Source organism: Papio anubis, chromosome 6, assembly GCF_008728515.1.
Source record: "Papio anubis isolate 15944 chromosome 6, Panubis1.0, whole genome shotgun sequence".
NCBI classification, from domain to species: domain Eukaryota; kingdom Metazoa; phylum Chordata; class Mammalia; order Primates; family Cercopithecidae; genus Papio; species Papio anubis.
The window spans coordinates 160436013-160463881 of record NC_044981.1 but is presented as its reverse complement, the minus strand read 5'-3'; the positions used below and the strand labels follow the sequence as shown (position 1 = coordinate 160463881).

Below are 27869 nucleotides of genomic sequence, written 5' to 3'. Positions count from 1 at the left end.
AGTAGAGAGTATTTCTGTAATGGGAAGAAACAATTATCTAATAAATACGCTTAACAATGTTTGTGGATTTCATTTAAATCAAATATCTATGTATTGCATTTTCTTAAAGGGACTCAGGGGGAAAGAAAGTGGTTTGAATAGTAAGACTGCAAAGACCTGAAAGAGGTTACTTGAAGCAACTGGGAAATCCTGAAAGCACCTGTCTGGAAGCTTTGGTTGAGACCGGGCCCAGAAGGACAAACGGATAGCACGTTCCTCTCCTGCTCTGTCATTCTGCAGGGAAACTGAAGCTGGGTGTTTTTTGACCCAGAATCTTCAGGGTTAGAGTTGAATTTTACATACCACTTCAGGATACAGCATTGAGATGGAAGACTTAGGATTGGAGAATTAATTTTCTCTTCCTCCTGAGTAAAGCAGCTCTTCCTAAAGCTGAGAATCTTTGCAGAATGAATAAACGAAACGGCAGCAGTCCGGTAAGCACTGCGTGACCCTAATCATTCTGACCATTTTGTACCACGTTTTACAGTGGCCTAAATTAAATAGGAGAGAATCCATGTGACATGGTGCTCCTGAGAAAAAAGCTAAAGTATGCCAATCAAACCATGTGCCCTGGGGGAAAAACTTGGGGCACTCTCTTCTAGCAGCTACTAAAAAAAATAGGACAACACTTGAATTCTGGACAGAGAACTGTTTCTTACATGAAGTTGATACAGTAAGAAGTAACCAGCTACAGAGAAATCACAAGCTCCGGATTAGACAAGAACACTTGTTTATTAAAATGTAGTTTAAGTAATCAGAACCTTGTGAATGTTTCAAACTGGAAATCCTACAAAATCTAAGTTTTCTCATGAAATATTTTCCAGTAAACACTCCCATTGCCCAGTCACACCTATAAAGTGAGTACGTACCTGTGTGTGATCCCATAAGAGCGCTTTTAAAGTAGCAAAACTACTATAATATGAATAGTAATGTGATAATTTCCTTTTCAAACACGGATTTTATGAGAAGTGCTTGATCCCAAAATACCTGTATGAGACCAGTTCAGTCTTTCCCACGTAGCATCAATACTTCATTGGTTTATAAATCTAAGATGCATACAATTCTTAAATCTTCTTTTCGAAAACTGCTAACTGTTAAAGCATGTCCATTAAAACTAAGGAAAAATTATCTTTATAAAATTATCTTTATAAAATATGGATGAACCTATGTCTAAACAAAGATATTCATAAAGATAGCACAAAAAAATGAGCCAAGACTCAAATGAATAAAAATTTCACTGACTATCCAAGTGCAAAGCATTGTGTGAATATTATTAAGAAATAGCCTTCCCACAGTTGTATGTTCAGTGGTATAATTAGAATAAAATTGAAGTATTCTTTGAAACAGAAGGCTTAGAAAAATGAGTGAAGAACATCAGTGGATTTCCTAAACTGATATTCTGCGAAGCACTCTTCCAAAAACATTAATAAATGTGCCACAAAATAAACGCCATGGTCAAACAAGTTTAGGAAAAACTCTGTGTTGTCCAAAATGCACTTTTCATATTAAAGGCACTGAGAAGTTCTGCAACAAAGAATCACGTTTAATTGTACTTAATCCACCATTTCCAAAATTTGAAATGAGAAAATATAATACCCACCCCACCGCTGGCATACCTTTTATCAACCAAAAGAATCATTTCTTGGGAAATTCTAATTTGAGAAACAATAGATCGTTTAAAGAGATCTGGTACTTGCCTTTCTTACCCAAACTTTCAAAAGGAAAGGAAGTGCTATTGAAAAAATAATTTGAGGTTTTATTGACTCATGCAGCCAGTCAAATGTTTTCTGTCCATTTTTTTTCAGGAATTGGGTATATTCCAGCCTCCTGGTCTCCCAGCCCTGGGGAGTGAACTTCCGTTTCCAGGGGAAATCCGGGTGCCCAGAACTTCCAGCAGGGGGCTCTGTCCGCTAGTGCTGACTGTGAAGGACTCCAGTCTGGTTCAAGGTTAAGATGGCTCAACAAGTGACGAGCCAGAAATGTCATCTGGCCACTAGGATGCCGCATTATGAAAGTGTGATCATGGTTCAAGAATGTTGCCATGAGAAAAATCGGCGCACGGAATTATTATTATTAGGTTTTATCGTGTGTGCATTTTCAAATAGAGTAAGACAGCCCAAAAGGGAAAAAGTAGAACAAGCCAAAAAGTATTTTTAAAAAATAATTTTCCAATTATAGGGCTCATGTTGAAAATATTAAAGGAACTTAAAAGTTTCCCTACATGGTTGACAACTCAAGTATGCCCACGTTCTATCAAAAATAATGCAGAAAATAAAAAATGTGAGAGTAAAGTTGAAAATAAATGGAAATAAACTACTTCCATTGAAACGAGGGACAAATATAACTCTTCAGAAATAATGTCTGCAAATGAGAGAAGCACAGTGTTTTCAGGAAGCTGTATTTTCATGATGTTCACACCTACAATCTGGATTATTGTTTCTCAAATGCTTTCTCCCATATACCCCACATCCGCCTTCTCCAGAAGGGATCAAACCAAAACAACAATGTGCTGTAAAAGATTTGCAAATTAAATTGACAAAGAATGGAAAATATTTGATTTAAAGTGAAAGCCCCACCACTTTAGTCAGAAGAGTTGGAAAGATGACAAATAAAGAGGCCAAGCAAGAAGATCAAAGGTACAGCATAGATTTAACGGACACACACGGCTTTCTGCCCTTCCTTTAGTTGCCAGGGATGATGGCTTCTTGAAGGCATACGTAGTATTCCCACTGGGAGGGAAATGTGCAGCGTGACAGGTGCAAGTGGCTAGTAAATTACGGCATTTGCAGGAGAGAAGAACACTTTATTTCCTCCCAAGTCTTAGAAGAGTGTATACGTAACACACATAAATTACACACACACACACCCCTCATGAGTAAGACAATCAAACTTTGGCCATTCTCTTGTTGAAATGCCATAACTATCTCTATAAATAACCCAAAAGAGAAAAGCAAATGGACCACACTCTGATTTTCACGTACTCATGTGTTGGTTCTGAGAACATGATTACTTTTATCCTACATTTTGATCTTACTAAGGATCGATGTGATATAAAGGTGTTATTTCCACATAGCCAGTACTTTCATGTACTTTTCATTTTCCCTGGGAAAGCTACTATTGGCACGTGTACATGATGTACACTGTAAAGTTTTGGCAGGAGGCAGAATTGCGGGGGGATACAGTGTGATGTAAGTAAATGATATCAAGCATTTGTGCTTAGCTTGGGTCTCAGTCTTTTCATTGGAAATGTGACTTCAGGGAAGAGAAGCTGAAGAATGTCCATTCCTCTGGGCATACCTCATGCAAGCAAGGCTCTGCAGACCATGTGGTGACTATTTCTAGCAGCTAATGATGAGGATCGGGGTGGAATAACAGAGCCCTGACTAAAGGGGAGAGGCAGAGCCCCAAGACACATTCACAGCTACTTGCCACTCACCCATCCCACAGCTGACCAAGCCCCGCCTAGAGGGCTTTCAGACAAAATGTAATTCTCTGGAGTTTATGTCACAGAATCAGTGGAAACTAAGAGCTAAAAGCAAACAATTGCTCCATAGAATCAGACCAGCATGGAATTTTCAGAGTGTCCTAAATATCAGCCAGCAACGGAAGTTTGTTAGCAAATACCTCACAACTGACCCTGAGAGAATAAAACCCTGATAAGTAGGATTTGCCAATTTCCATGGTGTAAATGCTCCCCACATGGCCAACTGCAAGCCACCAATGTGAGGTCACTGGATGCAGAGCTGGGAAGAAACATGTTCCAATGACACTTGGGAGTAGGTCTATGGACAGCACGGGGCACAAACAGAGGCTCCAGAGGCCCAGAGAAGGTGAGTGAAGGCAGATCTAAATTTCCAAGCAGGCTTCCAGGTTCCAAGTCCAGGGCACTTCGTTAAAACACAAAAATCATTTGGTTTAGGAAGCCTTGGCCCCGCGCCAGCATGGCTTCTCTTTGTTACACATTAGGATTCGTTTCAGACAGATAGCTAACAGGCATTTTGATGTTTGTGAAACTCTACAAGCAAAACTGCTTTTCATTTAAAAATTAGTTTCAGCTACCTTACATATCACTTTTCTACAGCAAACCACACTCTCATTCAGTCGTTTCTACAAAGATTTTTCTGAGAGCACTCCAGAGGAATATTGAAAACACACCCAACACTCAGCACTGTACATTCTCTTGGCAGAATCTGGATGATGTATATTCAGTAAATCTTCAAGTCATTTTTTTTTTTTTTTGCCTCTTTCACCCCATTCTACCACAGTTGCTTAATTTTAACTTCACCTTTTTTCCCCCCCAATTCATTCTCACAGCATCATTATCTCTGAATCAGAACCTTTCTATAGTAAAAGACAGGGAGGCACTGTGCTGAGGACTAGATGGGGTTGGGGGAGGGCAGAAGAACAGCAGGAGCCTCCAGAAACTGTCCTTAACCCCTGGCCTGTGTTCCCAAAACCTATGCTTGGGTCTCAGCCACCTCCATCTGTTTCCATGGGCTTCTATCCTCTTGTCTCTTAGTGCCATGTAAAGATGAAATTTCTTCTTATGCCCATAAGTTACAAATCTCTTATGTGGCCATATGAACTTCAAAGCATTTAAATTTCTTATGGATCTTATGTGATTAAATGTGTAGCATCCTGAATATTGAATATGAGGGTAAAGAAAGTGGTACTGTTGAGAAAGACATTTATAATGCCTCTAAGATACAATATCAAACACACGGTTTGGACCAGTAAGATCTTGATATGTTTCTTTTTTTAAGTTTTAACCAAGGGTCACCAATGACATGAAAATTTATAATAAACCACTTCCAAACGATGAATATCTTAGATGAGCAAAGCTGAAAGAATTTCAAATTCCCAATTCATCTTTTTACTATTCATGCTGTTTCTCAGTTTATTTTATGACTTCAAACAGAGGAGTGAATGGAAATAATTCGGTTATTTTTATCTCTGTGCCTCTGAGGCTGTCCTGTTCTCTCAAACACATTTTGTGCTTCAAAAAAATCTCAAGAGTTGCAAATATTCCAAAGGTGCCAAAGTGATACATTTCTTTTTCAACTTGTACGGTAAAGATATGGTCCAATTTGGTGAATATTAACATTGTCATTTAGAATAAAATATAATTGCTATAAGAGCTAAAAAAATTTTGCATGATCAATGTGCTATACTCAATAAATGCAAGAAAATGAGAAATTAGTCATCAAAAAGGGCAAAAATGAACTCCATAGAAACACAAAATGAAGCAGAGAACAATCTAAGTATGAAGGAATTCGTGAAAATAATGATAAATCCAGGATATTTTCAAAGGAGATGAAACAAATCAAGAACTAAAAACCTAGACACGCTTAAAGAGGAAAGAGGAACATTAAAATTAGATAATTAGATGAGTGTATTTGGGAAACACCATTGTTTCCATTATTTATTTTAACTAAAATGTGAGACAACAGTAAAAATACAAATGTTATTATTCCGGGTGACCAATTGTCACAAATGAAACATGGTACAAGGGAATCAAACTATCACAACTTAGCTACAGCATCTGCCAAGAGACTGAAAAAATATTAAGGAAAACAATACAAAGGAAACAGCAAGAAACAAATGGTTGCCGCGTCGCCTCACTTCAGAGCAACCCACGATGGAAAGGTCACTACCTTTCGGGAGCGAGAAATGCTCAAGATGAAATCGAGCTGGAAATGGACTTTCCTGACACTGTTCCTTTCAGTATTTACACAGAAATAAATAAATCCAACACGACGAGCTTTGCCCACATGCCTCTTCTCTCCATCTTTTTTAAGTACATAAAGCAAAGAGTACATCTTTAAAGATTCATTATGAGATGAACAGATCTTCAAGGGAATATCACTGACCACAGGTGTGGAAAACAAACTGCGGGCTGGCCGAAGTGACTTCCTTTCTGTTAAATATTTCTGAATGCCTGACAGTTTTATGTAAATGCAATTTGTTAAAAAATGAATCTGCAGGAAAAAAAAAAAAAAAACAGGTTGTCAACTAATGGTTGATGAGGTTTTATTATAATTATTTAACACTACATGACCACAAAATCTTAAAAATTCAAATAAATGGAAAACAGAATTAAAATATAATCACTAATAACATACACCCGATGTGTGTGTGGAAGTGGATGCCCTTGAGGGGTAGTTTCAACAGTCACAGGGACCACCATAGAGTCCTGGTATGACTTCGGAGGACAGTGGGGCATGCCCCATGTCACACCAGGCAAATCAGCAAAGGCAGAAAGGTCTGCACACATTCTGGGGTTAAGGTAAACATGTGTGACCTCAGAATAATGCCTACATAGTGTCCTTTCAACCCAGTGCTCCGGGGAGTGACAGAAATGGCAGAGGGCTGTGGCTTCGGCTTTCTGTGCTGCTGCTGGAATGGAGTATACAGATGCGGTGGCGTGTGTGGCCAGACTACAGGGATCTGGATCTCCTGGTCGGTGTGGTCCTGTACACGGTGTTTTCTGATGTTGTCACGGTGATGATGTATTGTTACAGCAGGTGGTTAGTCAGACATGAGCAGGGCAGGAGAGGGCGCCCCCCGCCCCCACCAGGAATGTCAGGCAGCCATCAGGTGATGGTCAGGCTGTTGCTAACTGTCCCTCTAAAATAATAATTTGTCACGGCCAGCGCCAGGGAAAGGCAGTCTTCCAATAGAGAGAAACATCTGAAAATGGTGATCAGCAGCTTTCTGATAAGATCCCAGAAGTTGGCCGAGCGGGCTTAAGCATGTGCACTAAGAGGCAAAATGGTAGCGTTTAACCGGTATATGACCTTTCTCTAGGAACACTTGACCGGTAAGGGGAAAAAAAAATGCCTCAAGTGCGCATGCGCATAACTCCAAGAACCACAGCTGCGCATGCTCCTCTCGCAGGTGCTGGCCGGTCACTGCACATGCGCACACCACCCCAAGGGAGGAATCAGGAGAGCAGGGACGCAAGACCCCGGAAGCATGCCAACCTAGAAAACCCCAATTCAAAGGTCAAACAGGGCACTTGATCTCTCAAGTCCCCCGCTGGACCCCCTTCCACGTGTCCTTTACTTTCGTTCCTGCTCTAAAATGTTGTAATAAACTTTCACTCCTGCTCTAAAACTTGCCTTGGTCTCTCACTTTGCCCTGTGACCCTCTGTGGAATTCCTTCTTCTGAGGAGGCAAGAATTGAGGTTGCTACAGACCCCTGTGGATTCTTCACGGCTAACAGTGTCATGAACCCAACAGCCTCCAAACCAGCTTCTCTGACTCAACACTGGGCTCCCTTCCATCCCTTCCCATTCTACCAACACAGATATTCCTGAAACAGCAACTCTGACCATGCTACCTTCTCATGCCAACACCTCTGAGGGCTCCAGATGTAAATATAAGCATAAAGGTATCTTACCAGCTGCCTCAATCCACCATTCCAGGCTCACCACCCCCAGGCCCACTGTGCTCCACCCATCCCAGCATCTTGGAAGCTCTGCGGCCAGGCCATGCACACCCAGCCTTGTGCCTGGCCCATTGTGTCTCCTTGGGAAGCACTCCTCCACCTTCCCTACAGACCATCTTATATCTTATACCTTCCATAGGTTCCTTCTAAATGCCACCTCCTCGATCCGCTGTCTCATGTAGAATTAATTCTCACACGTTTTACTTATACAGAAATGTTCTACAGACTTTAGAAGACATCCTATTGTACTAAAGTTTACAATATATTAGATTTGTATTCTAGTTATTACATGTTTGTTTCCAGTTAGACTGGGGTCTTTGGAGGTTAGGGACAAGTTCTTATTTCTCTCTGTGCCTAGCAGCTTACGCACAGTAAGGACACAGGCAGTACTTATTATTATAGTTAAATAAATGGAGCTTTGCAGGTTTACAAGTGTCTCAAATGTTTTTCCAGTTTGCAGACTTGACTTAAAAACACAGAAGTAACCCTTAGAATCACTTCGCGAGTTAGTAGCCATGCCATTAAATGACAGATATGTATATTTTTTTGGAGTCTTGAACACCCAACTTCCTTTCTGTAAGCAAGATAATACATCAACAAGACTTGCTTTAGAAAAACTTTTATTTGCAAAATTCATAGCTCAGCCATCGTTATTGTGCTCATTTTTTACATGAGAAAACATTAGCACATAAAAGCTAGACTAATTTACCGGCCTTCCTTGGTGAATTAATGACAGAGCCACAGCTAGGAGCCAAGATTTACTGAACTCCTACGTTAATCTTAGTCCATACCCATCCTGTGGGCCAGTCAAGCTAGACTTAGGAAGAATAGGATTAAAGTAGAACTCCCTCTCTTACTGGCCACGGAGAACAGGGTATGGTTTGAATCAACTTTCCTACAGGGGTCATGAATCAACCATAACTTCTTCCTGCTCTGTATAATTCCTCACTGATTTGAACCAATCACATGGCAACTACCTATGCACAATCTTTGAGGATGAAACGTTGAAGCCAGTGGATGCTGCTTTAAACTTATCAAGGGCTAACCTCTTTTGCAAAACTCTACCTTTGCCTCAATGCATAAGGAGCTTTCCTAAGCACTAGATTCCTTTAAAATTATATGTTATGGGGAAAAAATAAAACTTGCCAAATTATGTATTGAATGTGACAACCTTCAGTGCATTTGGATGGTTCTAAGAAATGTTTTCTTTTCGGTTTTTTTCTTTTTCTTTTTTCTTTTTTTTTTTTTGAGATGGAGTCTCTCTCTTTCACTCAGGCTGGAGTGCAGTGGTGTGATCTTGGCTCACTGCAACCTCCGCCTCCCAGGTGCAAGTGATTCTCCTGCCTCAGCCTCCTGAGTAGCTGGAACTACAGGTGCCCGCCACAATGCCCAGCTAATTTCTGTATTTTTTAGTAGAGACAGGGTTTCGCCATGTTGGCCAGGCTGGTCTTGAACTCCTGACCTCAGGCGATCCACCCGCCTCAGCCTCCCAAAGTGCTGGGATTACAGGCGAGAGCTACCATGCCTGGCTGAAATGTGTTCTAAATTACATTTGGATTTTCTGCATGCTAAGGGAAACAATTTGCATGTCATCAAGAGATACATGAAAATTCCAAGCTAGGTTAGAAATACTTCATAAACATAAACATTTGGCATGCCCATTTTTATGCCTAAGTATCAAAGGAAGAGTAGCTTACTCATGGTTTTGTATTTAAGATGTCAGCTGGGTCAAACCAATGATGGATGATCAGAGTGGTGCTTTCATTAAAGAGAATGAAAGGAATGTTAGGCAGACTTTAAAATGTATAAATAACCAAATGAGAAAAAAATGGGAAAACATGTGGAAGAATACCCTAGCCAACGTGGAATCAGTTATCTTTTAACATTACACAGAAAGGCAGTGCCAATGAAACACACATACACAGGTGTGAATACACACACACCCCTAGTGTCAAGTCAGGCCCTCCTCATGAAATTCCATAACTATGTGACTTACGGCCAATCACAAACTCTGAGCCTGGCTTCTCATTTATAAAGTGAGAATAGTAATAACTTCTTCGCAGGACTACTGTGAATATGAAAATAAATAAGTACATGAAAATATATTATACCTATGAAAAGCTTGTTCTGTGATAGGAAATAAGAAACAAGAGCAAAATAAATGTCATAAAGTCCAGAATGGGCCAGGTGCAGTGGCTCACACCTGTAATCCCAGCACTTTGGGAGGCTGAGGCAGGCGAATTACTTGAGGCCAGGAGGTCGAGACCAGCCTGGCCAACATGGTAAAACTCCATCTCTATTCAAAATACAAAAATCAGCCTGGCATGCTGGGTGTGCCTGTAGTCCCAGCTAATGGGGAGGTCGAGGCAGGAACATTGCTTGAATCTGGGGGGCAGGGGCTGCAGTGAGCTGAGATCATGCCACTGCACTCCAGCCTGGGCAACAGTGCAAGACTCTGTCTCAAGAAAGAACAAAAAAGTCCAGAATGTAAAACGCTAATGATATTCAGGTAAATGTAAAGCTGTAAATGATCCATCATAAGTGTGATGCTTGTGAATATGATTCCTTCTTTTTCTGAGTTTTGGGTTAGGACTCCATTTGTAGAAGGAAGACTAGACCATTTCTGTTTGCACACAAAATCTGCGTCTTAAGGCAGGGTAAGTCATTGGGTACCGTCTTTACCTGACAAGCTCCCTCAGGCCCAGCCCAGTTCAGAACTTCCTGTCCTAGGGTCGCCTCTCTCCCTACCTGCCCCTGCCCCAGGGATGACCTTTACTACCAAGCAGTTGTGGGAAAGACCAAGCCCTCCCTCTCTCGGACTCTACTCAAAGGACAAATTTCTGACATCGTTTTACATTTTGTTGTTCTCAGTGACCATTCTCAGTTCCATCTCACTTTTCTACTTTCTTTTGATTTTCCTCTGTTTTCATGTTTTTATTATTTGGGGAACGTGTGCCATCATTTCTTTTGTGATCTCTACACATCTCATGCTTTTCTTCTCTTCTTTCTACAACTTTGTTCTCTTTCTCTTCTTTCTCCCTCTCTTTACCTTCTCCCAGGGCTGATACAGGGCCACTGCCAAGGGCCCAAAATACTTTAAGGAGCCTTCAAAATATTTTTATTTCTTTTAAAATCAGAAGAAAAAAAATGAACGTTGGGGTCAAACGAAATGTTTCAATAAACAATACTGATATATTAATCTTCATACCAACAGAGTCATAAAATAATTACGTAATTGCGAATATAATGTTTTTATGGAAGAAGTGGCCCACATGTAGTCTCCAGAGCCTACAGAGTCATCATGCATCCTTGCCTTCTCCCTCTGCTGAAGCTTACCAACACTTTTACTTTTCTCCGCTTTACTTTTACAGTAAAATTCACTTCATCATTTTTTTCCATGTTTTTCCCAACAACGAACTCAAGAGCTCACTTTTCTGTGTTCCCATAACACCTTGAGTATAAATATCCATTACAGTAATCATTATATTAATATCAATTATCCTTTCATGAGCGCTGGTGGACTGTGAACCCTTGGCATGGCTGAACCTATCTTACTTACCTTTATAGAGGATTCATCAATGTTTCGTATACAAACCAATGAGCAAAGGCATCAGTACATAATCAATGACTCGTACTTTAAGCACTGCTCTCGCTCACTGAAATGTACACACACCATCCACCGACCAAGCCTTGTCATGAGCAGGGAAGCCCACGGGGGAGAGGAAGGTGTGCCTCCACTGGTGTAGAAGTGTGGGGGCAGGTGGTGAAGTTGTCAGCAATGCCACACTGGCGTAAGAGGGCTATGATCGAAAGGAACTGCTGCTGCGGTAGCCAAGGCAACTGGAATTGAGGACATTTTTGGTGAGTTAAGTCTGCTTATCCTTTGTGTCCTGTTTGCCAGTGGAAACTTCCTCTCAAGGAGCTAACTTCCTAGGAATGAATATGCATTTTTCTGTGTAACAAACCAACCCATTATTCAAATTCATTGAGAGGCAGCAGAAATATCGGGGGGAAGGTCCAGCCACTGTCCACGCTGTAGCCACGAGGTCTTAGTGCCTTAGTGGACAGGCAGCTGTGAATCAGATGGAGGGAGGGAGCAAGACTGAAAGTAAGAGAGAAAAAGGCCTGGGTCTATGGAGTTCACACTTCCAACACCACCGTCATGTATGGAGTCCTGTTTTTCAAAGCTCACATTTCTTCATTTTTCATTATTGTGGCCTGACACAGTTTCAAAGTACCACACGTACTTCTGAACTGGATAATGCACAGGGAAAGGGTGTGTGTTATTACTACTGAAAATAATCCAAAATGAGGATTTTGAGCCCTTAAACATAAGCAAGTGTTTTGATAGGTGAGTAATTCAAAACCTCCCACTGAAAAAACTAGGATTCCCTAAATAGGGACCCATGTGAATGTGTGTCTGCTGGAGAAAACAGTTGCAACTTTAAAAATTTGACTTGGGGAAAAAAGAAATTGCTGTTTTCCCTCTAGAACTTTTAGTAGCTTCTTTTGTTGCTGTAAAATTATATTCATTAACCAAGCCCCTGGGAGAACTGCCGTGTTGGAGCAGCAGTTGGAAATAATGCTGCAGAATGAGATGAAAATTCATCCAAAGGTTTGCACAATTTCAGGGCCTCAAAAAATGGAGATATTAAGCAAAGAGTCCAGCAGAACCGTGCACCTTGCAGTGAAACTGTTCGGGACCCTGATTCCTGCACTTACAGAGAATCGAAATGACTGCCTGCTCCACAATTGCCCCTCAGCTTCCTCCAACAGCACAAACCCACCTCAAAACACAAAGAGAGTCTGACTACCCTGGCAAGGCTTAAAAGTCCAAATAAGAAAAAGTGGAAATCGATGAAAAGCCCGTTCTTACTATTCTACCAGAAAACAGAAAGTGGAACTTGTTAACGGTCTTTATTCTTTCATTTACCAAACTGTGTCAAACTGCATCTGGCCCTGTAAGCCCCTGAACTGAAGAAAAGGAACATGCAAGACGGTAGGTAATAGCTCATCCCTAGAAGGCTCACGCGGGAAAACCCATGGAGGGTGAATGTGTAACATGGAGGCAATGAAGGCTAGACTCCCCATCCACAGTCCATGGACAGACAAAGCAATTTTGGCCCTCCACGAGCCCTTTCCTCCCCAGCTTCTCCTCAGGGAGCCAGCGCCTCACTCCAGTGCTTCTCACTTCTTACCTAGTGTTCCAGTACATCTGATAAATTAGAGCTGGGAAAGACTGGTTTGACTGGTTTGACTATTTGGGGTTCACCCAGTAACCCACATGCTTAGGCCCTTTCAAGTTTCTGCAGATGCTGCTTTCCAGCACAGATGAGGATTTCAGAGCGACTACGCTGCTTGAATGTAAATGCAAGTTAACACAGTGCCCCAGTGTGTCTATTAACTGGGCTAAAGATTTACATTTTGAGGTTGAACTTTCCCTCTCTATTAAACCATTAATTTCATAGGCTGGGCAAGGAGAAAAGTCCCAGGCACACAGACAAGGTGACCTCCGTGCTGCCCACAATAAAAGACTTCCTCCAATAACTAGTATTTTCTTCTAGCTTGAATCTTCTTTACAGATATGTTTTCAAAACTCGGCAAAGTCACTATTACGACCAGCCTAGAAATAAAAACCCACTTGGGCTGCTTCATTGCATCCTACAGTAAATACTATTTTGCTTAGCTCTGAACAAGAACTCTTCCCTGCGTTTTCCCAGGTAATAACGCACTAGGTTTAAAGGATAATCACGAGGAAAAAAAAGAATGTTTAAGGCTTTCCATAAATAAACCTCAAAAATACCATATAAAGAAAAGCTGTCGCCTGTTACAAAGGCCTAGCACTTTTGCCAACCTTTTCAGAATAATGATACAGAAATTGGGGGCCACGTTTTTCACACTTACAAAGAAATAAAACTGGCATATGAGTGATCACCGACACAAGGCGCCTTGCACCCCAAAAATGATCCAGCTTCATCTGTGTTTCCTGGTCTCTCGCTGATCACTCCTGGCACGAAGCCCTATGCTGAAAAACACCTAATAAATATCCACTGATGATGACAACTTTTATCTGCCCTGAGACTGGGACAATACCCTGGCCTGTCTGAGGTCACTGGCATCACGCCACCCAAATCACAAATGCAAGCAGCAGGTGGGCGCTGGAGCAATAAAGGAGTGTGTGTGGCCACAGGAGGGACACTGCGGGGTGGGACCCTTCCCTGCCGGAAACCACCACAGCCTGCCAGCCGCAAACAGGGATGGAAGGAAGGTTCCTCTGGAGCTTCCACCAGGGGATTCGGCACTTCAGCCTGCCTGGAGAATTTCATTAGAATTTCAGAAGCTGAGAAATTATTTCAACACGACAGTTCACAATGCAAAGATGCACACTTATCATCTTTTACATTGAAAATATTTTGTTGGGGGTGTGTGAAAGGAATTTCCATAAGTACATATAATCTCTGATTTTTAAAAATTTCAAATATGGAAAAGTACCAAATAACTTGTATTCAGCAGTGCTGATAAGAACCTAATATCTTATTTTTTATAAGCAGATTATTTTGTTAGAGAGTATTATAATAACTCACTTTCCCCTTAGAAATTCTCCCTGCTTATAGATGTTAGCTAAGCTCCATTAGCACAAAAGGTGGCCTTTTTTCTCTAAAGATAAAAACATCCTGCTCATAGTTTTAAACTCTTTGACAACACAACAACAAAAGCCCTCAACTTCTCTCTGCAGCGTCATCCTAATGAAATCTAACTGGAAAACGATAAAGCGACAGAAATCCCAGGCGTTGAGATATTTTTAATTGCCAATTTTCCTCTTGCACTGAGGCATTAATCCTTGAAGAATAGAAAGTAGACTTGCCAATAACCCAGCAGAGAAGGGGCATGGGAGTAAGAGAAGGAAGGAAGCACATAATGGTGGGAGAACTCCCCCTCTCCCCGCAGAAGCCTCTATTGAACCCACCCCGTCCCCACCCTGCCTGCCCTCCTGGGCCTCCCCGCCTGGTAACTGGAAGCCAGCCCAGAGCAGCATTGGTATTCAAATTAGTCTGCCAATCTCTGCCTGGCACAGCTCTTGGTGGCCTGTCAGTACATGGCTGGAAGACAAGGTACACAGATCTTAGATCTGGGGAGATCCAGCCAGATTTCAAACCCACCCAGGATACGTGTCATCAACCCATCCACGGGATGTCTTGAGGCGGAAAGTGTTTTCTTCTCCATCGTCTTTATTTTTATTAAAACAAAACAAACAAACAAAAAACCCCAAGAAGACAATGCATCTCCAACAGAGATTTAAAAAGACAGAGGAAGGGGGCTATGCAGAGTCAAGCGAGGCATTCAGCACTAAACATCGGTTTCCATGGGAACGAGAGCTGCTTTGTGGAGCTCCGGCAACTTCCCACTCGCTCTCCCCCATAGAACCGGGACCACAGTCTCTGGCATTGTGTTTGTGTGGCCAACTTTTCTTTTTTCTCATTCACTCCCCCTGCCTCTGCCTATCCCCAGCAACAACCCCCATCGCCACACAAGCAAAAAGGAGAGGAGTGCCCAGAGGTCTGGCTGGATTCAATCACAAAGCACAAAAGGACCGGCAACGGGGAGCCCTCATGCTGCCCAAAGGACCCTGCCATCCTTTCGTCTCGTCTCATTTTTCATCCCCTCTTCATGCGGCTCATGAGGACTATTTCTTAACTCTTTTCCTGCACAACACACAATCATTGTGTATCAGTTTTAAATTACATTTTTACATGCATAAAATGCTCTAGGCATATTGGATTTTCTTATTTTTTTTATTTTATTTTACTCTATTTTTGACGGAGTCCCCCTCTGTCGCCCAGGCTGGAGTGCAGTGGCTCGATCTAGGCTTACTGCAACCTCCGCTTTCTGGGTTCCAGCAATTCTTCTGTCTCAGCCTCCAGAGTAGCTAGAACTACAGGTGCACGCCACGACACCCGGCTAATTTTTTTTTTTTTTTTTTTTTTTTTTTTTTTTTTAGTAGAGATGGGGTTTCACCACATTGGTCAGGCTGGTCTCAAACTCCTGACCTCAGGTGATCCACCCCCCTCAGCCTCCCAAAGTGCTGGGATTAACAGGCGTGAGCCACTGTGCCTGGCCAGATTTTTTTTAATAGTAATAACCTAAATAGAAAATAGTGCTGAGAGGAGCATGATTTTAAAGCAAACTTAGTAAATCATCAAAATGTTGATGTATTCTGTTGGGGTGCATGTGCACGTGTGTATACACTAGAGGGAGGGTGACAGAGAGGAACTTTTAGAAGGTCATTCCTGCCTACCTTTGATGAAGGGATGTAGTTCAGTGTTCAAACACTGGGAGGTGAGGTGAAAACCCGAAGTTCATCTTCTCTATTTAACTAAATACCTTTAATTTGGTGGTGTTTTTTTTTCTAATTTATTTTTACTTTTAAATTTAAAAAGGGAAATATTTATGAATCTATTACTCAGAAGCTGTCATGCAAAACATTTTAACACATAAATCCTCATCATTTTGCTAAGTGTCAGAACTTTTTTTTAATGAAAGAAAAGGTGTTTTTTTAAACACTGTTCATAAATCACCACTAAAATATTTAGTGCTACGAATTTTTGAGGTTTCAAAGGCACTCCTTTCTTTAAAAGGTTTACAGAATGCTTCAAAATCTACCCAGGCAAAAACCCCCTTGTCATTCTCAGGCAAGCTTTCAGATTCAAAGACGTTTGCATTTTGTTTGTAAGTATTTATTTAGGAGATCTGCAATTCGTTTTCTTTTGCAAGATGAAAATGTCAATTTTCATCATTTAAATTCAAACTTGTAAAAAAAAAAAGTTCAGCCTATTTATGTGTAACTGAGCTGCAATCTTACCATTTTGAAAGGTTTCTTCGAATATATGGCATGAAAGGAGTTATTAAAGATTGAGAGCCATTTAGAGCTTTGGTGAATAAGAAATATGATTTGTCCATAAAAGCCAGAAATCATTTTTAAATCCATCTTTTCCCTCATTCACCTCCCTCATGAATATAATGCCTCTTTATCACAAAGATGTTAGGACACTGGCAATCGGTGTTGATTCTTTTACATCTGCACAACTCACCTATTCTGTCCTCTCCCACAGAATTGTTCAGGATCCACTTAAAACATTATTTCTCAAAATGTGAAGCAGACACGAACCCTGAGCTTGCTCCTTTACTTCCTGGATCACTTTTACATACTCTCCTCCCTTTCCTCCTCTCCCCCAACTCCCCTCCCTTCCCGTCCTTCCCAGAAAGAGGCATTGAGTCAGGATGCCCTGAAGACCAGAGCAGATCAGTAACTAGCAATAATTGACAGTAACTAGTAAAGGGGTCCCAATCCAGTCTCCAGGAGAGGGTTCTCGGACCTCCCACAAGAAAGAATGTGGGATGAGTCCATACAGGAAAGTGAAAGCAAGTTTATTAGGAAAGTAAAGGAATTAAAGACTGGCTACTCCATAGGCAGAGCAGCAGCATGGGCGGCTCAACTGATGGTACTTCTTCACTATATACTTCTTGATTATATGCTAAACAAGGGATGAATTATTCATGAGTTTTCCAGGAAAGGGCTGGGCAAGTCCCAGAACTGAGGGTTCCTTCCCTTTTTAGGCCATATAGGGTAACTTCCCGACATGGCTATGGCATTTGTAAACTGTCATGGCGTGGAGGGAGTGTCTTTTAGTGTGCTAATGCATTATAATTAGTGTATAATGAGCAGTGAGGACGACCAGCTGTCACTTTCATCACCATCTTGGTTTTGGTGGGTTTTAGCCGGCTTCTTTACCACATGCTGTTTCATCAGCAGGGTCTTTGTGACTTGTACCCTACGCTGATCTCCTATCTCATCCTGTGACTAAGAATGCCTTAATCTCTTGGGAATGCAGCCCAGTAGGTGTCAGCCTGATTTTACCCAGCCCCCGTTCAAGATGGAGTCGCTCTGGTTCACTTAACCTTTGACACCCCTGCCTTGAAACATGGGTAGGTCTCTTGAAGTCCCAAAAAGGTTTTCGCTGGGCTTTACTGCGTCTTCTATTTACCTTCTCTAGTCACACACCATAAAAATCATCCCTGAGAAACGTCGTAGCTACCAGGGAGTCTCACGCTCTCGGGTCCTGGCATTGGAAGGCAGCTGGAGGTCAGCAGAGCCATTCTTCTTTCCTTCCCCTCAGGACAAAATCTTGAGTGCGTGGCCTGAACTCACACTGCTTGCTCCCTCTCTTTTTCCCTCAGCCTCTGTGGCCTCACTCCCACTCCCACCAGTATGCAAAACCATGTTCCTGAAGGTCTTCATTCTGTTCCCCCATTACCCATCAGAAGCACTTTGCTTTTGTGTTTCCATGATGCTGACATTTTCTGTTGCTTCCCCTACCTCTTTCCCTGATCCTATTTCTTTTCCTGAGTCCTCATCTGCTTCCTTCTTTCTTTTGTATTTGCCCTCTGGCCTCACCTTTGCTCATTTAATTTCAACTCCAAGTCCACATCAGTTAACAAACCTCATCTTTCCTTAAACCTCCTCAGCTTCCCTTCCATACATGCCAATTGCAGTTTCTCCAGGTGAGACATCCCTCACCCATACCTGGATTATTAAAAAGGCCTCCCAACAGGTGAATTCTAAATTCAAAATTTCAATGGCTTCTAAACAGGAGGCTGACCTAGAGAATGCAAGAATGTATGGTCTTTAAGAATAGGGACTATCTTACTCAACTTGAATTTTTAGTCATGCCCAGCACATCATAGATTCGCAAGAAACCCAGGGAAATCCTAGGTTTAGTGGACTCTAAAAGGTATACACACATTCATTCAAAAATACTCATCATGTCACTACTAACCAATAGAGACACAGTAGCAAAATACATCAAATAGAGACTGCATTTTTTGAAACTCCTAGTCGAGTGGAAGCAAAGATATTAAACCAATAATCATTAAAGTAATTAATTACAATAAAATACAAAGTAAAAGCACAAGGTGCAGGGGAAATGAGTAACAGCTGTGGGAAGCACAGAAGCCACCTTTGAGGGGCCTGGGTGGGACCTGAAGAGTCCCAAGGGTGAGTGGGCTGGGTGGGCTATGGGAGCAGCCTTGTAGATGGGGGCTGGAAAGCACCTAGTGGATTGAGGTTTGGAAAACCTACTGTGAGGCTGAGGGATGATGATAAACCAAGGCTGTGGTGCAAGGGGAGAGGCCTCGGTCTTTTGGGGAAAGCCGGACTTCACCTAGAACAGAGGGATTCCATGACACACAGTGCGTGATGGTACCTTCCAAGCTTGTTCCTGTGGATTTAGGGTGGGTCACACCACTTCTCTATATTTGTTGCCACAACCTTAAAATCTTCACAATAAATACAGCGAAACTTAAGGATGACTGGTTGGAATGCAAAGGCTTTGACATTGTTTGGCTCTGTGTCCCCACCCAAATCTCATCTTGAATTGTAATCAGGGGAGAGGCCTGGTGGGAAGTGATTGGTCATGGGGGTGGACTTCTTCCTTGCTCTTCTCATGATAGTAAGTTCTCATTAGACCCAATGGTTTAAAAGTGTGTGACACTTTCCCCCTCACACTCTTTCTCTCTCTCTCCTGTCACCATGGAAAGAAGGTGCCTGCTTCCCCTTTGTCTCCCACCATGATTGTAAGTTTCCTGAGGCCTCCCTAGCCATGCTTCTGTACAGCCTGTGGAACTGCCAGTCAATTCAACCTCTTTTCTTCATAAATTATCCAGTCTCAGGTAGTTCTTTAAGCAGTGTAAGAATGGACTGACACAGGCTTGAAATAAGAAAATGTTTTACTTTCCCGTACCAGTAACAGGGCAAGTTAACATTGCTATCTAAGACAATCACAGAGGCCAGGCAAGAAGGGAACAGCCTTGCACCTGAGCCCCGGGTGATGTGCACACAGAGTTCGTGGTGACAAGTCCGTCTGTCTGCGCACACGTTCAGATCTGACAGCGTCAGGCATGTCGTGGACAGGACCGCCCAAGCCCTGTGAGAATCATTTCCTCTTGGGCCTTGGGGAAACAATCCTTTCAAGAAGCAGCTTCTTGAAGCTTGGAAAACATCTAATCAGTAAGGCAGTATGTCAGCAAGACTTCAGGAAAAGGTGGCCCCCAGAGTTTTCTGACAATACATTAGCTCTCTGGGGATGCACCTGAGAACCCCTTTGGAAGACAGCACCATTTCACGTCCACATTTTGTGACCATGACCTCAAAAACAGGTACACTCTTACAAATTTAGAAAAAAATAGAACAGCCCTGCTTTACACCTAACTCCTGCACCTACCACCCATAAGTTAATAAACAGGAGATGGCAATATTTTACTTTGACATTTCACTGAAATAATTTGAGATTATTTTGTTTTTATCAGCATCAAATGCACAGCTGCTGCAATCCTGTATGACTCAAATATCAAATGCAACTTTCACCAAATGGTCACACCAGCAAAAGCTTCCTCTACTTCTAATGTCCCTCTGTGTGTTGATTGGGTTGATTGCCCCATAGATAGGTTCTTCATCATTTAATCAACCAGAATTAGCATAAGGGTAGGCATTCACATTCATGCTTACTAAAAATAATGTGACAAAAAAGGCTTTGGGATAAGGCTAGCTTCCAGATTACCAAGTTAAATAAGTGCATACCATTACTTTAAGTTTGCAAGTACTTTAATGTTTTAAGAATGTTTCCTATGTATTTATCTGGTTCACTAATCATTCATTCAGCTTGTCTGCGTGGCCTGTATCCTGAGAAGTTTTGTGAAGTTCAGTGTTATTATGCCATCTTAATTTAATCAGGATGACGTTTTCAAAGTTATCAATGTGCAGATTTGTTAGAATATAGGTTTGTCCACTATCGCAGAAACCACAAATGACAGTAGCTTAAAAAAGATGCAGGTTTATTTCTCTCTCATAAAATAGTGAGAGGAACACCCAGCTGGAAGGGCAGCTCCCTTCTCCTTGTTGCTCTGTCTTCCATAAGGTTGTGAAAGGAAAATAAATCTTGGGACCCCAAAATCACTAAGGAGAAAAGTCAACCTGGGAACTGCTTAGGGCAAACCTGTTCGATTCAAAGTCATCCCTCTGCTCACTGAGATAAATGCATATCTGATTGCTTCCTTTGGAGAGGCTCAGCAGAAACTCAAAACAATGCAGCTGTTTGTCTCTTATCTACCTACAACCTGGAAGCCCCCTCCCTACTTCTAGTTGTCCTGCCTTTCCAGACCCAACCAACATACATCTTAACATATTGATGACTCAGGTCTCCCTAAAATGTATAAAACCAAACTCTGCCTTGACCACCTTGGGCACATGGCACCAGAACCTCCTGAGGCTGTCACAAGCACATATCCTTAACTTTGGTGAAATAAACTTCCTAAATAGACTGAGACCTCTCTCACATATGTGAGGTTCACAAGGTGCTGTGCTCTGCACCAAAGTTGGCTTATCTCACATTGGTATCCTGGACAGCAGAAGGGAAGAGGAGGTACCGTCTGGAAGCTCCACACATCCTTCTCTATACACCCCATTGGCCAGGACGTAGCCTTATGGCCAAAATGAGCTGCAATGGAATCTTGGAAACATGGCCTGGCTAGGCAGCAGCATGTCTAGGTAGAAATTCTAACATGAATGCAAGATAAGAAGTGTTGAAAAACAAGTTAGACTCCATAACATATTTGAAGAGATTTACTCTGAGCCAAAGATGAGTGACTAATGGCCTATGACACAGCCCTCAGGAGATACTGAAACATGTATCCAAGGGTCAAGCTATAACTTGGTTTTATACATTTCAGAGACACATAAGACCTCAATCAATACATAAGACCGCAATAAATACATGTAAAATATATATTTGTTTTGTCAGGAAAGATGGGAAAACTGGAAGCAGGGAGCATCCAAGTCATAGGTGGATTCAGAGATTTTCTGATTGGCAATTGGTTGAAAGAGTTCATCTAAAGACCTGGAATCAATAGAAGGGAGTATCTGAGTTCAGATAAGGGGTTGAGGAGATCTAGGTTTTATCACACAAATGAAGCCTCCCTGCAGCAGGCTTCAGAGACAATAGATTTTAAATGTCTCTTATCAGACTTTAAAAGTCTTTCTGTCAGTCTTAAGGTTTCTGTTTTAATGTTAATGCTGGTCAGCTATGCCTGAATTCCAAAGAAAGGAAGAGATAAAGAGGCACGTCTTACCCCCACTTCCCACTGTGGCCTGAATTCATTTTTCAGATTAATTTTGGAATGCCCTTGGCCAAGGGGAGGGCCCATCAGTTGGTTGACGTGCTTTGACTTTTATTTTTGGCTTATAGAAGAATGGATTTAGGGGGTAGAACCAACAATCTGTATAGTATTTTTTCTTTGTCGCTTTACAGCTTTTTACAGTAAAATAAGATTTTGTAGCACAATAACTAAATATTGTTGAATTGTTCAATATTTTGAATATTGAGCTCATGAACCAAAGACTGTTTGGAGAGGAAGCGCTACTCTTTTCTTTTATCTCCTCCTTTAGCGCATCAAGAACCAGGACCAGAAGACCCACATCCATTCCCCTCTCTCCTAGAGTTCGGAGACGGTCCCCCTTTCAATTGGGATGAGATTTTTGCTTCTACTACTTGTAAAAAATGACATGAGACAAGGAAAAGAAGTCTGCTACGTAGTTATGGTCTGGGATATACTGAGAACATCAAGAAGAAAATAAAAGAGTAGAGAGTCAAAGGTAGAAATCTCTAGGCTGTGCCCTGAGAGAGGGGGGAACTTCAGATGGGTGAGGATAACACAGAAACCAGGGCCACTCTTGCCACCACCCCCATGCCCTGATGTCTCCCTTGGGGCTCTAGGAAAAGTTTTTCTTTGAGGCTTCTGTGGACTAGATGACCTGCTGGTGCAATATGATTTCAGAGAGAGGTCTTGAAGTCTAGCCCTCTGGGGCTATTAGTGCCTTTGTGTTATGAGCACTGAGCTGAGAGTCAGAGGCTCTGTTATGTGGGCAGCCAAGGCTGGGCAAAATGACCCACAGCAGCATCCGGGATGCACAGGCCATGCAGGGGCAGGAAGCAGCTGGGACACAGGAAGCCAGGCCGGGGCTAAGGAAACCAGCTCTGTCCAAGCCAGGAGAAAGACCAGGGTGCATTTATATTTTTTAAAAATGCCATGGAAAGAAATGCAATTTGAATTTTGTCACTGACTTTCTCCCACTAGTAAAAGAAAGAAAAAGGATTGTTAAGACAAACAAACAAAGCCCTGTTCTGAATACCATAGTTTTGTATAATACATTCCACAAGGTAAATCTGAACTCTTGCCAAAAGTGCATGAAGAAAAGACAGAAAGCATTCCACCCCTCAGTTCCCAAGATCTTACAATGAAACTATTTCCTTGCCTGACTAAAAACAAACAAATAAAAATCCAGAAGAAGACAAAAGACAAAAATCTTGAAATGAGTGCAATTAAAAACAATGCAATTTTCACATGTCATCTGGTCCTGGAATTAAGAGTTACTAAGCACTTCAACACCCTTTAGCATTTCATTCTGTAAAGTTTCCTTACTTTCCAATGTATGCAAATTCCAATTGAAAGTATATGAAAACACCTCTTTTTATTTTTTTCTGCAGCAGAAATCAAATCTTACAAATACAGGCCCCCCTCTATCACTCGCCAGTGTTCCTCTTGTAACTTTACTCTCTCCACTTCTCTGTAAACAGCTCGTCTCAGGTCTCCAGAAAACAAAACCATCTTTCCCTTGATCCTGACATATCCACAAGTGAATAAGTTGATCTTCCTCCTTCTTCCCACAACCAATCTTACTGAATAACTCATATACTTGCTTAAGCCCAGCACTTAATTCCAACTACTGCTCAGGTTCCCACGCCCTCTCAATACACATGGGCTAATCCCTGTCATATCATCCTTATCATTCTGTGTAGAGTTCTTTCAAGATTTTCCTCATGGTTTTCAATAAACAAATTCAACAGCCCCTTTGAAGACATCCTCCTCCCTAAACTCAGCGGTACTGGATACAACAGACCAATCCTCTTTCCTGGCATTCTGTGTCTTTGGCAGCCCTGACCTATATTCTGAGGTCTCCTTCTTTCTTTCCAGATGCCCCTTCTGTCTCCTTCAGGCAGAGGTTCTGTAAAGATCCATCTTTGATGCCTTCTTGTATCTCTGTATACCCTGTGGCTTCCATGTTTCATCTGCTATGTGTACAAGAGTCTCTCCAAGTCCTGAAGTCCAGGGTATGTCCCCAGGAGGGACACTGTGGTATCATAGACAGGACCATATTCAGTATTACTACTTTTGCTGGATTGCTCCCCAAAGAGATGTAACAATTAATGTTCTTAGCAGCAGTGCTTGAGGTGCCCTACTGCTCTGCCTATACCCTAAGCTGGTCACGTCAGAGTTCCAGGTTTCAAATTACATCACACTATTACCTTAATCTGCATTCAATTAAAAGGTTGAACATCCTTTCATATGTTATTGACCATTTAGGTTACTTTTTAAAAAATTATGTTTATATAGTTTAAATTTTCATTGGTTTGTTTTGTTGAATTGTTGGAGCTCATCATAAACTCTGGATGCTAATCCTGTGTGGATTCTATGCCTTTGCAAATATCTTCTTTCAGTCTTCATAGCCCTTTTAGCCATCTCATTGTAAAGAAGTTTTAATTTTCATAATCTTTTAAGGTTTGTCCTTAGTATATCATATTTAAGAGATCACTTTTTACTATAAGACGAGAAATATGTTCTCATTATCTTCTGAAAGTTTTACTGTTTTAATTGATTTTGGTGTATAGAGGGAGGTACAGACATAATCTACCTTTCTAAAATATAGTAACCAATTTCCATGATGGTTAGTGAATTTATATCCTTTTCTCTACCAATTTCGTGTGCTGTTTTCTGAAATCTTGCGGTCTAATGCTGGGCTCTCCATTCTCTTCCATCCTTCTATGTTTCTATTCTTTCTACCAACATCACACTGTCCTATGCCTGTTGTTCATACTGGAGTTGTTCCTTGCATAAGCACATCTTCAGCTAGACTTTATCAGAAGGAGTCTTTTGTAACCTTGGATGAAGATATAAAACTATAACTCTTTTGTGTTCAATTTTATCAGATGCTCCAGGAGTATTACCAGCCTAGGATCACTTTTTAAATAATTATTTTGCCTTACGGGCTCCTGGACCACATGGATAATATATATTTCAACCCTATAAGTAGTTCGAGGGCACTGTTATGCTTACAAAACCTTAGAGGAGATTTTTATGTGCAGAACTTAAGACACATAAGTCCCGTAGTGGCCCCCCTCCCTTGTGGGTACATTTTTAATTGAAACTTTCTACTCTTGCTGTAGCCACTTGAGGATGCCAGCTTTAAGGTCATGGTCTTAGATCCTACTTCTACTTCATTCATAGTTTCTGGAACTTCCTGCTTGATGAGCTCAATTCTGCAATTAAAATATTTTTTATATAATACATATGGTCAAGATTGTCTGGAGATGATCTCCTGATAGAGGAGTTTCAGATTATTTAATTCAAAATATTGCTGATATAAAAGTTAAGTGACTTATGCTTAATCTTGAGGCACCCCTCTTCATCCTCATATCTCTAGCTGCCTGATTTGATAATTTCAGCAGAATGACCCGTAAGCACCTCAAAATCAGTTGAACTTCTCCCTCATTTCCCTTCCAAAATAAAGTTCTGTTAATGACATCACTATCTGTTAATGACATCACTATCTCCAACCATACAGGTTCACTTCAATCTCAATGCATTTATTGTACGTAAATTATGTGTCAGAGAAAGTGGGAAAAGACCATTGAGCATCCCTTTCTTGCCTCCAAAGCCAATAAATTCCAAACTTAGGTTTAATCAACCTCTGAAATGTCCAATTCCACTGCTTCCTTTCCAGCCCCAATGCTCATTGAGTCCCAGTGCTTCTCATCCCAACCCCTGGAAGAGCCTCCACTTCCAGAGGGTTCTCTTCAAGCAACCTCACACTCTGGCCAGATGACTCCTCTGGAAGTAGCATTTGGATTCCACCCTTTGCCTCCACAAATTATCAAACATCTCTGTGGTTTGTGAAATAGAATTCAAGCTCTTCTACCTAGAGTTTAAACCCCTCTGTGATCTGATCCCAACCTACTGTCTGAGGCTAATGCTCCTCTCCATATGGGATCAGCCTCTACACACAAAATAAATGTTCTCCCTCCATGTTACACTTGGGGAGCAATACAGAGAATGAGTTCTGAAGTAAGGCAGTTTGGGTTCAAATGCTGGCTTCATCGCTGACACACGATTTGGACAAGACAATGATTCCATCTGAGCCTCATTAGGACGTGTTTTCAAGACGTAGCAGATATAATCTGCTGAAGAATTAAGGAAGAGGACTCCAGGTGAATAGCCTGAGCTACAGGAAGGACGCAGTCAGCACTGAGGGCTGTGGAGGGCTGGGAAGAGGGGGCAAGATTAGGAGTTCAGTTCTGAACATAGGAAGTGGAGACATCTGTTGACACACGTCCTTCAAGACCCAGCTTGAACATTGCCTCCTCTGGGTAACTGTCCTTCATCCTGCTTTTACCGTGGTGCAATCTCTGCTTTTCTCCAGCCACTACCTTCTTCCTCACAGTAGAGTTGGTTTATCTGTCTCTATCCTCCTCCTAGACAACAATCTTGCTTGTAAGAGGATTCAGGTCTGATTCATCTCTCTTCCCCTCCCCAACATTTAAGAAACTATTTTACACACAGTAAAAGTTCAAAAATATTTTTGAAGGAAAGTAAACGTGTACATATTTTACTTAATATCATGAATATCATTAAGCACCTCAAACCAGTGAGAAAATTCATTCTCACAAACTTTAATCCAAACAACAGACACAGCCTCCTTACACGGCAGGCTCTGAAACAGCTCCTCTGGAGGAAACTCTTCTAAAGTTGCTTGGCATTTTCCATCATCTCCTGTAAGAATCTGTGATTACGGATCCTTAGTGCTAAATATTCATTAACAGGTTGCTCTGGTTGCTCTTCAATTATGTAATAGAGACAACATATTTACTGAGCAAATAAAAATGAGAGTGAATTGCAAAAACAAAATTAAAATACAACGTGGACAGGCTGTAGCTCAAGCTTCACATACACATATCTGCAGATATCTAAGATTTGCAACATACGTGATGGGTCCAGGGAAAAATGGGCAGCCCATGCCGAAACCTTTCTTTCATTTCACTATTGCTGTACCACTTATATATGTCTGCACAAAAATTTATCATTAGTAAAAAATCTAGCATTCCTTGCGGAGAAATAGGAACACTTTTACACTGTTGGTGGGAGTGTAAATTAGTTCAACCATTCTGGAAGACAGTCTGGCGATTCCTCAAGGATCTAGAACTAGAATTCCCATTTGACCCAGCCATCCCAATACTGGGTATATACCCAAAGGATTATAAATCATGCTACTATAAAGACACATGCATACATATGTTTATTGCGGCACTATTCACAATAGCAAAGACTTGGAACCAACCCAAATGTCCATCAATGACAGACTGGATTAAGAAAATGTGGCACATATACACCATGGAATACTATGCAGCCATAAAAAAGGATGAGTTCATGCCCTTTGCAGGGACATGGATGAAGCTGGAAACCATCGTTCTAAGCAAACTACTGCAAGGACAGAAAACCAAACACCGCATGTTCTCACTCACAGGTGGGAATTGAACAATGAGAACACATGGACACAGGGTGGGGAACATCACACACTGGGGCCTGCTGGGGAGTGGGAGGCTGGGGGAGGGATAGCATTAGGAGAAATACCTAATGTAAATGAGTTGATGGATGCAGCAAACCAACAAGGCACATGTACACCTATGCATCAAACCTGCACGTTGCGCACATGTACCCTAGAATTTAAAGTATAATAATAAAAAAAAGAACCAACATACGAAAAAAAAAAATCTGGCATTCCTTTATCAGCTCCTGCGAGTCTGTGGTATTGCCTGATATCCTCAGTAAAGAGAAAGAGAATTTTAAACAAAGGATAATGACCACTTTATCACTGAGTGTCTAAGAGCCATGGTGGGTTAGACGGGGAAGATAGGCTCATGCTTGCTGTGTCTGACCCTGGATTTAAAGAGTACACCCCTGGCTCCTACCACACTTAGAGGTTTTGCTCATTTTTGTCTGTCTACTTAACTGATTGCTTGATTATTTAAAGTTTTTTAGAAAATAACAGAGTCAACTATAGTCCTGCTATAAATCTCAGCCAACTTTTGAATGCCCTGAGGAGATTCTGAAGAATACATGTGTCTCTGGGCCCTACCCCAGACCTATAGAATCCGAATCCCTGGAGGAGCCAGGCACCAGTGTCAAACCAGCTCTGCAGGTGACTGGAGAGCCCCGG

At 41.6% G+C, this 27869-nt stretch overlaps 1 long non-coding RNA gene across 1 annotated transcript; it reads right to left on the bottom strand.

The window, feature by feature from the left end:
- Positions 1-5426: 5426 nt before the first annotated feature.
- Positions 5427-8742, bottom strand: LOC103884129. Its single transcript, XR_646631.3, has 2 exons — positions 6162-8742; positions 5427-6017 (listed from the first exon to the last, which is right to left on the bottom strand). It is a non-coding gene; the product is annotated as an uncharacterized LOC103884129 (long non-coding RNA).
- Positions 8743-27869: the final 19127 nt, after the last annotated feature.